Source organism: Dreissena polymorpha, chromosome 10, assembly GCF_020536995.1.
Source record: "Dreissena polymorpha isolate Duluth1 chromosome 10, UMN_Dpol_1.0, whole genome shotgun sequence".
Classification (NCBI taxonomy): Eukaryota; Metazoa; Mollusca; class Bivalvia; order Myida; family Dreissenidae; genus Dreissena; species Dreissena polymorpha.
Genome location: NC_068364.1, coordinates 70957483 through 70972422, shown reverse-complemented (window position 1 = coordinate 70972422; position 14940 = coordinate 70957483).

The window sequence follows — 14940 nt, the reverse complement described above, 5'->3', positions numbered from 1 at the left end:
AATGGATGGGCAGAAGCCCGTAATTTCACAAAGTATAAACGTAGACTTTTGGGTAATGAATCTAAGTAGTTATTATATTCAAGAGTAGTTTTAAACATTCTATACATATCTAGAATAGAAATTCTATTCATTTCACCAAACCATTCTTGATTAAAGGTGTCAATAATTCTGCATTTAAATTCACATACAAAAGCATGACTTTTAGTTATATTTGCAGCTTCAAAAACATAGGAAAATCCGTAACCGTTTAACAATTGTTTAACATTTGCGACCCAATTGTTGCATCCCTTATTACAATCATTTAATGCTTGCATATAAACAGTTTGTATAATAATATGTTTAGTGTTAATAATTTTTAACCAATACTTAACAATTCTTACATATCTATTAAAATATAATGGACATCTTCCTAGCTCACCATAAACTGTAGCGTTACATGTGTTTATTTTCACATTTAACAATCTCTTACAAAAATTTTAATGAATGCGTTCGATCTCTTTTGATTTATTAAAACCCCATATTTCAGAGGTATAACAACAAATAGATCCAATAAAAGAATCAAACAACTGACAAAATAATTTCGGCTTAAGGTCATACTGCTTACATTTATATAGTAAAATATTCATAGCCTTAAGGGCTTTTCCAAACAAATGTTCTTGATTTAAAGTGAAACCACCAGTGTAATTCAAAACAGTGCCGAGATAATTAAAATTGTCGACGATTTCTCTATCTTGGCCATTATATGTCCATTTTTCATCTTTTCGAATTTTACCCCTTTTACGAAAAACCATTATTTTTGTTTTTGAAGTATTCACATTAAGCCCCCATGTATTACAATAGACATACATGTTATCTAAATGGTTCTGTACTTCTTCTGGTGATTTACCTAGAATAGCCATGTCATCCGCAAATAACAATAAAATTAAGGTTATGTCGTCTATATTTAGGCCAGACAATGTGTTATCTTTTAAAAAGAGTTCCAAATCTTCTACAAACAGTGAAACAAGAATCAGGGACATTACCATCCCTTGTCTTATACCGACAGCATAACTAAAGTATTCGGAATATGATGTCAACGACTTAACACACGATTTAACATTTTCATACATATTCTTATTTATTCTCAATAGTTTACCGTGTACACCAGATTTATACATTTTTAACCATAATGCATTACGATATATACTACAAAATATTTGAGCAAATCAACGTTTATAACATACAAACGTTGGTTTTCATTTTAAAAATGCTGCACAACAGACAACAAGATATAAATAGCATCAACAGTTGAACAACCTTTTCTAAATCCTAATTGTGCATCTGAAATTTTAGCATTATCTTCACAAAACGATTCGTTACGTTTGTTTAAAATGGTTGTAAACAACTTGGAAAAACAACTAACAAATGTTATCCCTCTATAATTACTAACATCATCAACAGATCCTTTGTATGCAGAGGTATGATAACTCTTTCTGTACACTGATCGGGAAAAAAGCCCGAAACTAAAATACTATTAAAAATGTCACATAAATGGTTTGATTAAATATCCAAACTTTCAAGAAAATATTCATTTAAAATAAAGTCACTACCAGCCGCTTTTTACGTTTTAAGCGTTTAACTGCATTTTTAACTTCACCTACTGTTATCGGCTGATCTAGTTCGGGAAAAGTACAATTTTCCTCATTAAAGTTATTATTTGAACAAAATTCTTCAGCTTCGGCATTATTGGTATGGGAAATAGCATTACTCAAATTATCAAAATAATCCTTGAATGCATGTATTGAAATTTTATTGCCATTTATTTTGTTTTTAGATTTAAAATATTTCCAAAATTCCTTTGACTTTTTACTCTTTAATTTTTTTATTTCTATCATTTTTCGTTTAAATGCATCCCTTTTCTTGTTGTTAATTAACTGCTTATAAAGACGTTTCTTTTCACACAACGTTTTTCTATTTATATCAGTCTTAATACAATTAAAACATCGTAAAGCGTCATGGTATTGATTTTGAGCAATTATACACTCGTTGTCAAACCAATCAGCGTGTTTAATACAACTATCAACAAAGAACGTGGGTTTATTCTTGTAAACATGAGATTTTAAAAACAACGGAACCGCAACGTTCCGGATTGTATAAGTAAATTTTTCTACAGCTACGTTAATTGAAAGTTTACTTGTACAATCAATATTTTCAACAATTTCTGTCAAAACGGTAAGTCGAGAGATAATTCCTGAACGAAACTTATCTCGAAATGCATTGTCCCATTGATATTTAACATCAGTGAAAGAATCAACACAAGGCGAATAATTATTACAATACAATGAAAACTGCAATGGTGCATGATCGCTCCATTCGTTAAAATCACAAACAGTAAAGTTTGGTAACGATTGAAAATTGCTTTCTGTTGTCAACAGATAATCAATCACTGAAGAACCGTTATTTGAGAAAAATGTGGGTTTACAACTATCGCCTATTTTACCATTGATAATGCGTAATGTAGATGAGTTACACAGATCAATTAATTTATCTATTGAGGCCCTGGCAAAGGCTTGGTCTGGTGAATAATCGACATCATCATGTTCGGTATTAATTGTATCATGTACAATAAAATCAATTTTATTACCGATTCTACTATTCAAATCGCCTGTTATAAAAACATTTCCAATTTCAGAAAAATATGTGATATCATTTTCTAAAATATCAAAAAGATCGACATTAATTGTATTGTAGACTGGTGAGTCCTCTCCTCAAATATAGCTAACACATATGTTAATATCACAGGCAGTATTAAAAAACTCATGATTTAATTTTATCCAAATAATTGTGTCTTAATGATTCCGTATAATTTCCATTCCATTTTTTAAATGATCTTTTTTATAAATAGCAATACCACCGCTACATCTTCGAGCGTTTCTATGTTGAAATTTTCTAAAGACATTAAAAGATAGATAGCCGTCAAGCGTAATGTTACTAGATAGCTTGGTCCATGTTTCAAACAAAAAACATATATCGAATGAACTTAAAATATTTGTAAACTCTGTACTAGATCTTTTAAAATCAGTTAAACCATGAATGTTCCACGATAATACCGACACCTCATCGCCGTCGTGCCCCATGACCTTATATCACAGCCATTATACATACATTCATGTCCTTCTGTATTTGTGAACGCGGTCTTTTGTGAATGTAATAACCACGCCAAAGTTCAATTATTGTTCGAAGTTGTTAGGCGTTTCAATCGTTTTGAAATATATGTTTTCCACGTAACTTCGTGGTGGTTTTACTATTGTCTTATTTATTATTATTATTATCATTTTTATTTATTATTTTTTTTGGGGGAGGATGGGGGGCTGTGTCGATCGTTTGAGGGCAGGTCCGTAAACCATTTTCGTCTCCTCATAATATCTTATGACCAATGTCTTATACATAATTAATTAATACCCGTTTTTTTTGTTGAATTTCTGACGTGGCAACATTGGTCGTTTTGTTAATTAGGCGATAAATAAAACTCCAATCAATTTTTAGGTCAACATGTGGAAGGTCACAAGGGCTTGCAACTTTGTACTTTTAATCAATGTCACAGATGTGTACATAATGCTTTGATATATCAGCATCCACAGTTTGTGTGTGTTTTGTGTTTCTGGTAAGGAAATAAAGACGCCTATTGATGCCTAGTGATACAATATCTGTATAACGCGCAAACATAGGATCAGGTACGTTGCGCTGGTTAGTCTATTGAATGACCCCCGCTCCCATTGATTCGATATTAAGAGGCCAAAAGTCAATTTACAGGTGCTTGCAATATTAAAAAAAATATATCTTACCAATTTCACATCGTTTTTTCATTCAGTCCTTATGGTACTAATATGCTTATTCCAATCCTTATTTGGTTCAATGGCAACGCGTCATTGAATTAGTGAGATGTGACATAAACTTTCCCGACGTTATGACCTCCTTTTTTTCCTAAACGATTGTAACTTTCCAATTGAAAGCAATGGCGTAGATAACCTCCAAACATTGGGGTGGCGGTCTAGTTTATATACTGGTAACATAAAGGGATTCGTTTGAGAGGGTTGTCCTCTCCCGTGGTTCCGATAATTGTTACAATAACAATTAATATGGTGCGTTTTGGGGAAACGATTTTTGTCTCACTCTCAGTTTGTAATGAAATCAGTTTGTCCAATGCCGCCGACGACGACCCAGAAATCTCAACATTTTTTTCTTTCCAAAAACTCGAGCTAATTAAAACATAAAATAATGATTGCTAATCAAATAATAACTGTTATACTAAGAGAACAAAAATATATTCAATCACATTAATGTTTTTCACGCGTATATTTACTCAAAATTGTTTTAATTGGAAGTTACATCTGAATTAAAGCGATCCATTAAAATTAAAAAGAATAGCCTGTCCTTAATCAAAACACCGACAGCGCTATCACGGAAAAGAACAATAAAACAATTAACGCAATGACATTACCCGGGTCCATGGTTTATGACACCTAACAAGGGATATTGACATTGGCAACCTCGGAGCAGACGGAGAGGGGACACATGGCTTCTGCACTGACGCCGCGTGATTACAAAAATACTGTTTTTGGGGTGGCGATTTTTGTAGATTTTACGTTTAATTATATAACGACGACTAGCCGAAATATTGGGGCGGCGGCTGCCACCCCATTACCTACGGCCTTTGGAAGTTTTTGGAACACTTTGAGATGCCAATTTATCTTCCTATGCAGCTTTTTGAGTTGAACCACGAGTGTACCTTAGGGATAACAAAATATGCCGAATTCTTTGCGACCTGATGTGTGTTTTGATGTATATTAGAAGAATGTTAATATTTTACCATCGATATCAATTACAAAGTTAATCATTTGCTAATGAAGATACAGTTGTATTACAATTAAACTTATCATTCGTGCCATAGCGTACACAGCAGTTCGTTAAATTTTCGCTTTTGATTATTTTTAATAACATAATATTGGGTTATGAAATTCCGTTCACTCGGGTTTGCTTTAAGTCGCTTGGTTCGAATTTCCGGTTACCTAGAAGGGCAATTTTTTATAAAATGTACTTTTGAATGAATGAATGAATTTTATCGTTTGGCTCGAATTCGATATGGTCGAATTTTCTGTTGGTTCTAACTTTTCGCTCTGTTCTTGTCACAGTTTTCACAAGTCCTTTTGATTGTTTATCTCGAACCACTGTAATCCTTCTCCATTTATGCCCTTAAGGTTACAAAATACTTGAATAAAATGATCAAATCTCCATTTACTAAGCCGTTACACACGTGTAAATTCACATGATATACATCAGGGTGTCGCCTAATTGAAAACAATGGTAAAATTACACTACAGTGGTAAATCGATGAAAAACGGGTTACATTTTACTAGGTTAACAAATAACTCAGTAACCACAGTTAAAATAAATGTTTGATCTCTTGCAAGTAAACACTTTAATAATCGTAAATTTGGACCAAAAAAGCATTAAACATAACACAGTTTTGTTTATTTATAATTCTGCATGTTTTATGTTTTCACCGTTCTCTCCTGAACGCAATAATTAACCGTTGTTTTCTGTAAATGATGTGACTCTGTTATTATGTTGTATAAACTGTATTTGCTCATTCTATTCACATATTGTGAAAATGTGCATTTTGAAATAAACGGAACGAAACTCGCGTAAACTGGTATAAAGTTGTTTATCGATCAGGTGCGCTTGATAATTGATCAAGAGCCACGCGATAATTTATTTTACAGTTCTGACAAACTTGTAAACGACTAAATCGTTATTGGGTTTAGTTACAGATAGCATAGACACTTTGAATACAAGCTTGGATTTTTGTAGAAACAGCTTCCTCACAATTTGTGATAAAACGCGACGTTACAATTCCAGTGTTTCATAATTACCACAAAATGTTGCATTGCATCTTACTTGATAATGCTAACGAATGAATAAATAGTTTGTGTAATCTTTGTGTGACGTGAACATGTTTATTAATTTTTAATAAAACAGTATTTTATATCAGTTGTTGCACCAATATTTTTGCTCATTCAATATCATACACTTGAGAAAAATAGTTTATACCAACAGAGTCATCTGAAAGGTGAAAGCTTAATATTTTGGCCAACGTCAGACATACTTCGGATACAATCGTTTATAACTGATTAAACGTTTATTACTTAGTTTGCTACCAGATTTTTAAATTGTGACCCCTACATATTTAGCTTCAATTCAATCGTCATTTGTTATTTTTGTATATGTTGCGTTGAACGGTAATGAGTCAAGATGAATAAATAACCTATATAGGATTTTCTGTTAATGAATCAGAAAAGCATTGCAGCTTCAGTATTGTTTATTCAATAAGACTGCATATAATCAGTGTTTTCTAGAAAAATTGGAGTAGCCAGTTATATATGGCCGGAAGCTATAGAGTAAAACGAAAGCATTTGTGAACAGAACAGACATTTTATTTAGACTTATACATAAGTACAGCGTCTTAATACAAACAGTATAAAATAAATATGTCACGTTTTCATTTCATTTAAGTTGAAAACAAATATATATATAAAACACGATTTTGGTCAATATGGCCAAATTGACAAAATTAATATTACTTTTTTTACAATCTGTTAAACCATTAACGTTCCAAGACAAGATAGAAATCTTACTGTCATCGTGCCCCTATGCGCGCTGCGGTACCCCATCTATATAGAGGGTGTCGTAAGCAAGGTACGCACGCTTCCCTTGCCGCCTCGCGTCTTTCATCTTGGGAACCAGTTTCCGCCTCTTCTGAATCACATCCTGTGGAAACTGCTCAAACACCCTGAAAACAGTTCCATCGAGTTTTTCCACCGCTTTCGCACCATTTCCCTGTCTTTGAAGTACGAAAACTTCGCCACAAGGCTCCTTACTTTTCCCGCAGTCGGTGCGCCAGGGGAACGATGCACACGTTCGAATTTAATGGAATCCACCAACTCACGTGCAATGTGGAAAGCGTCCTCGAGATGTTGACGAAGCTTACGCTCCGTCACTTCCGGCGTCTCGTTACCCGAAGCGTTGTCTTCCTGAACACTGGAGAACATAAGATTATTTCTCAAGCTCTGTGACTGGAGATACGAAACATCATCGCGCATGGCTTCTCGCTCCTTTTCGAGCTCGTCGATACGTGACGCCATCTGCGCTGCGTGGATGTCCGCCCCGTCCACCTTGTCTTCAACCCGCTTCACTCGATCGTCCACCTTCTTCATCCGCTCGTCCAATGCCACCCACAACTTTTTGATGTCCGTCTCCATGCCCCCGATCCTCTTCTCAATGACTTCAACAATTTTTAATTTATTCTCTACGGACTCTAGTCGATTACTTATAGATTTCATAATCTCCATAAGGTCCCTATTCGTAGGTTCGGAATTGCCACCGTCCGCAATTGTTTGTGACACTATTTTTGCATCCACCGGCACAAACACACTATCACTCAGTTGATCTCCATACAGCACCGAATTAGTCCAATTAAGCAAATCGCTTACCGGAGTAGATTCTGTACTCGAACTCCCGGGCGGGCCTCTTTGTTTATGCACTTTACTATTGTTGCTATTGTTTTGGCCATTGTCACTACTATTCCTCTGTTTTCTCTTTTTATTGTTCGAATTTTTCATCGTGCACCATTGTATCCACGTAGAAGAAGATTTAGCACGTTTAAATCTCTATACTAACATTCACAAATATGTGACATTCTACTTGATATTTTTGGGAAAAGTAGCCAGCTTCTAGAGTAAATGTAACCGGCGAAATGGCCGGTTGTCGGTACTTACAGAGAACACTGATATAACAATTTGAACAATTTGTTCACATCACAAGGTCAAATTATTGACAAAGCCATGTGAACACTGTAGATACCCGTTAATTTCCATTGTTTTAACATTGAACTTAACATTTAACCCAAAGATATCTCAGCTGAGTTTTAAACTATGTAATGTGGGGTAAAACACGGTTACTATTTCAACTTATGGCAAATGGTTGTGAACACGTTAGAAGCGTTGTGGTTGTGCGCAACCTGTACGAAAAACTATTTTCTAATCTGTCTATGCCGATATCGAGACGGTTCCGATCCGATAAAAAAAACATGGTTGCAATGCTGCGGTTAGGTTTTTATTATCTGAGTATAGAAATACCAATTTAAGGCTTTAAAAATAACAAGTGATGGCAAAATTATTCGAATAATCGAATTTTCGATTGAATGGTCAGCATTCGAATAATAAAAATGATATCCGCATTTTTTTTCCAATCGTAATTTCACCAATATTTAATGACCTGCGAACCGCTTCCTAAAAAGCAACCGATATCACTTAGGAGTAACATGTTTGACGTGTCGTGTCAAACTGATAACGCGGCCCGTATCAGTGTTGATTGCGCTCTAAGAAAGGCCCCGACTGTTGTTTGCCAATGGGGTGCCAATTAACGGTTTCAATTGACTGGCGAATAATAATTAAGTTTTGTGATCACAGTATGTACAGCCATTAAAATGTGTGAATTACTCAAATCGCGCAATGCAATATACTTTCTTTAAGAAAGGGCCCGAACTGTTGTTTGTCAATTAGGTACCAATTAAGGGCTTCAATTTACTTGCGAATAATAATTTAGTTTTTGTGATCACAGTTTGAACAGACATTTAAATATGTGAATTACACAAAAGTAACAGATGATATAAATTAAACTGTTTTTGCTCATTCTATTCACATATTGTGAAAATGTGCATTTTGAATTAAACGAAACGAAACTCGCGTAAAGTGGTATAAAGTTGTTTATCGATCAGGTGCGCTTGATAATTGATCAAAAGCCACGCGATAATTAATTTTACAGTTCTGACAAACTTGTAAACGACTAAATCGTTATTGGGTTTAGTTATAGATGGCATAGACACTTTGTATACAAGCTTGTATTTTTGTAGAAACAGCATTCTCACAATTTGTGATAAAACGCGACGTTACAATTCCAGCGTTTCATAATTACCACAAAAATGCTGCACTGCATCTTACTTGAAAATGCTTACGAATGAATACATAGTTTGAGTAATCTTTGTGTGACGTGAACATGCTTATTAATTTTTAATTAAACAGTATTTTATATCAGTTGTTGTACCAATATTTTGCTCATTCAATATCATACACTTGAGAAAAATAGTGTATACCAACAGAGTCATCTGAAAGGTGAAGCTAAATATTTTTGCCATCGTCAAACATACTTTAGATACAATCGTTTATAACTGATTAAACGTTTATTACATAGTTTGCTACCAGATTTTAAAATTGTTACCCCTACATATTTAGCTTCAATTCCATCATCATTTGTTATGTTTTGTATATGTTGCGTTGAACGGTAATTAGTCAAGATGAATAAATAAACTAAATAGGATATTCTGTTAATGAAACAGAAAAGCAGTGTAGCTTCAGTATTGTTTATTCAATAAGACTGCATATAATCAGTGTTTTTCTAGAAAAAATTGAGTAGCCAGTTATATAAGGCCGGCAGCCATGCAGTAAAACGGAAGCATTTGTGACATTTTACTTGATATATTTGGGAAAAGTAGCCGGCATCTAGAGTAAATGTCACCGGCGAAATGGCCTGCTGTCGGTACTTACAGAGAACACTATATATATGGCCTGCAGCTATGCAGTAAACGATTATAAAAGTCAACAAAATCATCCTTTTCAGGTTAAACACAACACGCAAACGTTATTTTCTCGATAATTTAAACATATTACAATGTAAATAGCGTTAAATATAGTGACTTTGGATTTTCTTTGAAATTGACCTTTAACGGAGGTATAGAGATTACCGAGGCATTTGAATATTTAAAATGAGTGCGTCGAAACGTGTTGCAGTTGTAAGTATATATTGTTTAATTTATAATACAAATGTATTTTAATAGCAATATAAGTTTAAAAAAATTTCGGTTAACGTGCACTGGTTGTATTGTAAAGTTTGTTCGTTAGTTTGCATTGCTAATTCAGTCAGTTTTATTATAGTAAACGTTGCATGAAAATATGTGTTTAATTATGAACAGAACAGAACAGAGCATAACAGACAGTTTATAAAGACTTATACATAGGTACATCGTCTTTAATGCATATAATTATCAATTAAGTAATGTCACGTATCAGTATACCATAGTAAGTAACCAAATCAATATACTCATGTATATATGTTAGAAAGTTCAGAACTAAATTCAATGAAATGACATTTCTAAACAAAATAAGAACAGAGAACAATAACGATTTTGACAAGAAGAAACATAATAATAGTAAAGGCAGTAAGGACAAACTATTACAAATAATATCAGTGACTGAAAAGTGATATAAACACTTCTTACAAGCAAGTCAAACTATTAATTCAAGTTGTGTAATTTCAAATAGCACAGTTAATGCTTCCTTTACATATTTACATACATTTACTATTACAAATTTACAAGTTGATGTTAATAAACTATGGAACTTAACAACCGATGGATTTATGAAATTAAAACGTTGTTTGAATTTTTGCCGTATAGAACGGTAACATGAACAAACACAGATGAAATGGAATTCATCCTCTATGTCCCGTTGATTACAACACAAGCAATAACGTTCTTCACGGGGAATATTGTTGCGTGCGTATCTTCCGGTCTGAATTCTCAATGGATGGGCAGATGCCCGTAATTTCACAAAGTATAAACGTAGACTCTTGGGTAATGAATCTAAGTAGTTTTTATATTCAAGAGTAGTTTTAAACATTCTATACATATCTAGAATAGAAATTCTATTCATTTCACCAAACCATTCTTGATTAAAGGTGTCAATAATTCTGCATTTAAATTCACATACAAAAGCATGACTTTTAGTTATATTTGCAGCTTCAAAAACATAGGAAAATCCGTAACCGTTTAACAATTGTTTAACATTTGCGACCCAATTGTTGCGTCCCTTATTACAATCATTTAATGCTTGCATATAAACAGTTTGTATAATAATATGTTTAGTGTTAATAATTTTTAACCAATACTTAACAATTCTTACATATCTATTAAAATATAATGGACATCTTCCTAGCTCACCATAAACTGTAGCGTTACATGTGTTTATTTTCACATTTAACAATCACTTACAAAAATTTTAATGAATGCGTTCGATCTCTTTTGATTTATTAAAACCCCATATTTCAGAGGTATAACAACAAATAGATCCAATAAAAGAATCAAACAACTGACAAAATAATTTCGGCTTAAGGTCATACTGCTTACATTTATATAGTAAAATATTCATAGCCTTAAGGGCTTTTCCAAACAAATGTTCTTGATTTAAAGTGAAACCACCAGTGTAATTCAAAACAGTGCCGAGATAATTAAAATTGTCGACGATTTCTCTATCTTGGCCATTATATGTCCATTTTTCATCTTTTCGAATTTAACCCCTTTTACGAAAAACCATTATTTTTGTTTTTGAAGTATTCACATTAAGCCCCCATGTATTACAATAGAGATACAGGTTATCTAAATGGTTCTGTACTTCTTCTGGTGATTTACCTAGAATAGCCATGTCATCCGCAAATAACAATAAAATTAAGGTTATGTCGTCTATATTTAGGCCAGACAATGTGTTATCTTTTAAAAATAGTTCCAAATCTTCTACAAACAGTGAAACAAGAATCGGGGACATTACCTCCCCTTGTCTTATACCGACAGCATAACTAAAGTATTCGGAATATGATGTCAACGACTTAACACACGATTTAACATTTTCATACATATTCTTATTTATTCTCAATAGTTTACCGTGTACACCAGATTTATACATTTTTAACCATAATGCATTACGATATATACTACAAAATATTTGAGCAAATCAACGTTTATAACATACAAACGTTTGTTTTCATTTAAAAAATGCTGCACAACAGACAACAAGATATAAATAGCATCAACAGTTGAACAACCTTTTCTAAATCCTAATTGTGCATCTGAAATTTTAGCATTATCTTCACAAAACGATTCGTTACGTTTGTTTAAAATGGTTGTAAACAACTTGGAAAAACAACTAACAAATGTTATCCCTCTATAATTACTAACATCATCAACAGATCCTTTGTATGCAGAGGTATGATAACTCTTTCTGTACACTGATCGGGAAAAAAGCCCGAAACTAAAATACTATTAAAATGTCACATAAATGGTTTGTTTAAATATCCAAACTTTCAAGAAAATATTCATTTAAAATAAAGTCACTACCAGCCGCTTTTTACGTTTTAAGCGTTTAACTGCATTTTTAACTTCACCTACTGTTATCGGCTGATCTAGTTCGGGAAAAGTACAATTTTCCTCATTAAAGTTATTATTTGAAAAAAATTCTTCAGCTTCGGCATTATTGGTATGAGAAATAGCATTACTCAAATTATCAAAATAATCCTTGAATGCATGTATTGAAATTTTATTGCCATTTATTTTGTTTTTAGATTTAAAATATTTCCAAAATTCCTTTGACTTTTTACTCTTTAATTTTGTTATTTCTATCATTTTTCGTTTAAATGCATCCCTTTTCTTTTTGTTAATTAACTGTTTATAAAGACGTTTCTTTTCACACAACGTTTTTCTATTTATATCAGTCTTAATACAATTAAAACATCGTAAAGCGTCATGGTATTGATTTTGAGCAATTATACACTCGTTGTCAAACCAATCAGCGTGTTTAATACAACTATCAACAAAGAACGTGGGTTTATTCTTGTAAACATGAGATTTTAAAAACAACGGAACCGCAACGTTCCGGAATGTATAAGTAAATTTTTCTACAGCTACGTTAATTGAAAGTTTACTTGTACAATCAATATTTTCAACAATTTCTGTCAAAACGGGAAGTCGAGAGATAATTCCTGAACGAAACTTATCTCGAAATGCATTGTCCCATTGATATTTAACATCAGTGAAAGAATCAACACAAGGCGAATAATTATTACAATACAATGAAAACTGCAATGGTGCATGATCGCTCCATTCGTTAAAATCACAAACAGTTAAGTTTGGTAACGATTTAAAATTGTTTTCTGTTGTCAACAGATAATCAATCACTGAAGAACCGTTATTTGAGAAAAATGTGGGTTTACAACTATCGCCTATTTTACCATTGATAATGCGTAATGTAGATGAGTTACACAGATCAATTAATTTAATACCATGACTATTGTGTATTTTATCTATTGAGGCCCTGGCAAAGGCTTGGTCTGGTGAATAATCGACATCATCATGTTCGGTATTAATTGTATCATGTACAATAAAATCAATTTTATTACCGATTCTACTATTCAAATCGCCTGTTATAAAAACATTTCCAATTTCAGAAAAATATGTGATATCATTTTCTAAAATATCAAAAAGATCGACATTAATTGTATTGTAGACTGGTGAGTCCTCTCCCCATATATAGCTAACACATATGTAAATATCAAGGGCAGTATTAAAAAACTCATGATTTAATTTTATCCAAATAATTGTGTCTTAATGATTCCGTATAATTTCCATTCCATTTTTTAAATGATCTTTTTTATAAATAGCTAAACCACCGCTACATCTTCGAGCGTTTCTATGTTGAAATTTTCTAAAGACATTAAAAGATAGATAGCCGTCAAGCGTAATGTTACTAGATAGCTTGGTCCATGTTTCAAACAAAAAACATATATCGAATGAACTTAAAATATTTGTAAACTCTGTACTAGATCTTTTAAAATCAGTTAAACCATGAATGTTCCACGATAATACCGACACCTCATCGCCGTCGTGCCCCATGACCTTATATCACAGCCATTATACATACATTCATGTCCTTCTGTATTTGTGAACGCGGACTTTTGTGAATGTAATAACCACGCCAAAGTTCAATTATTGTTCGAAGTTGTTAGGCGTTTCAATCGTTTTGAAATATATGTTTTCCACGTAACTTCGTGGTGGTTTTCCTATTGTCTTATTTATTATTATTATTATCATTTTTATTTATTAATTTTTTTGGGGAGGATGGGGGGCTGTGTCGATCGTTTGAGGGCAGGTCCGTAAACCATTTTCGTCTCCTCATAATATCTTATGACCAATGTCTTATACATAATTAATTAATACCCGTTTTTTTTTGTTGAATTTCTGACGTGGCAACATTGGTCGTTTTGTTAATTAGGCGATAAATAAAACTCCAATCAATTTTTAGGTCAACATGTGGAAGGTCACAAGGGCTTGCAACTTTGTACTTTTAATCAATGTCACAGATGTGTACATAATGCTTTGATATATCAGCATCCACAGTTTGTGTGTGTTTTGTGTTTCTGGTAAGGAAATAAAGACGCCTATTGATGCCTAGTGATACAATATCTGTATAACGCGCAAACATAGGATCAGGTACGTTGCGCTGGTTAGTCTATTGAATGACCCCCGCTCCCATTGATTCGATATTAAGAGGTCAAAAGTCAATTTACAGGTGCTTGCAATATTTAAAAAAATATATCTTACCAATTTCACATCGTTTTTTCATTCAGTCCTTATGGTACTAATATGTTTATTCTAGGGATGCAAGAGGTTACAAAAATCAGTAACCGGTTAACCTTTTGCCGTAACCGGTTATTAACCGGTTAACCGAAACGCGTTAGGTAGTTTCAATGTTAGAGTACATAAAAATGTCATACTGCTCGAACCGCTCTATAGAAACGAAAGTAATTTCTAATTTGAGATCGCTTGCGTCATTATTTTATTTTTGATTGGGCCGCTTATATTACGTTCGCGTCATATCGCTCACACAATTGCTAAGTCAATATTTCTGGCATTGTCGTGAACACATGCTTCAACACGTCCCTTCAGACCAAACTCATCCACACAATCCTTAAGGCGAATAGCAAGGTTTTCGCCGGTGTGTCGCTCTGGCATGGCGCGGA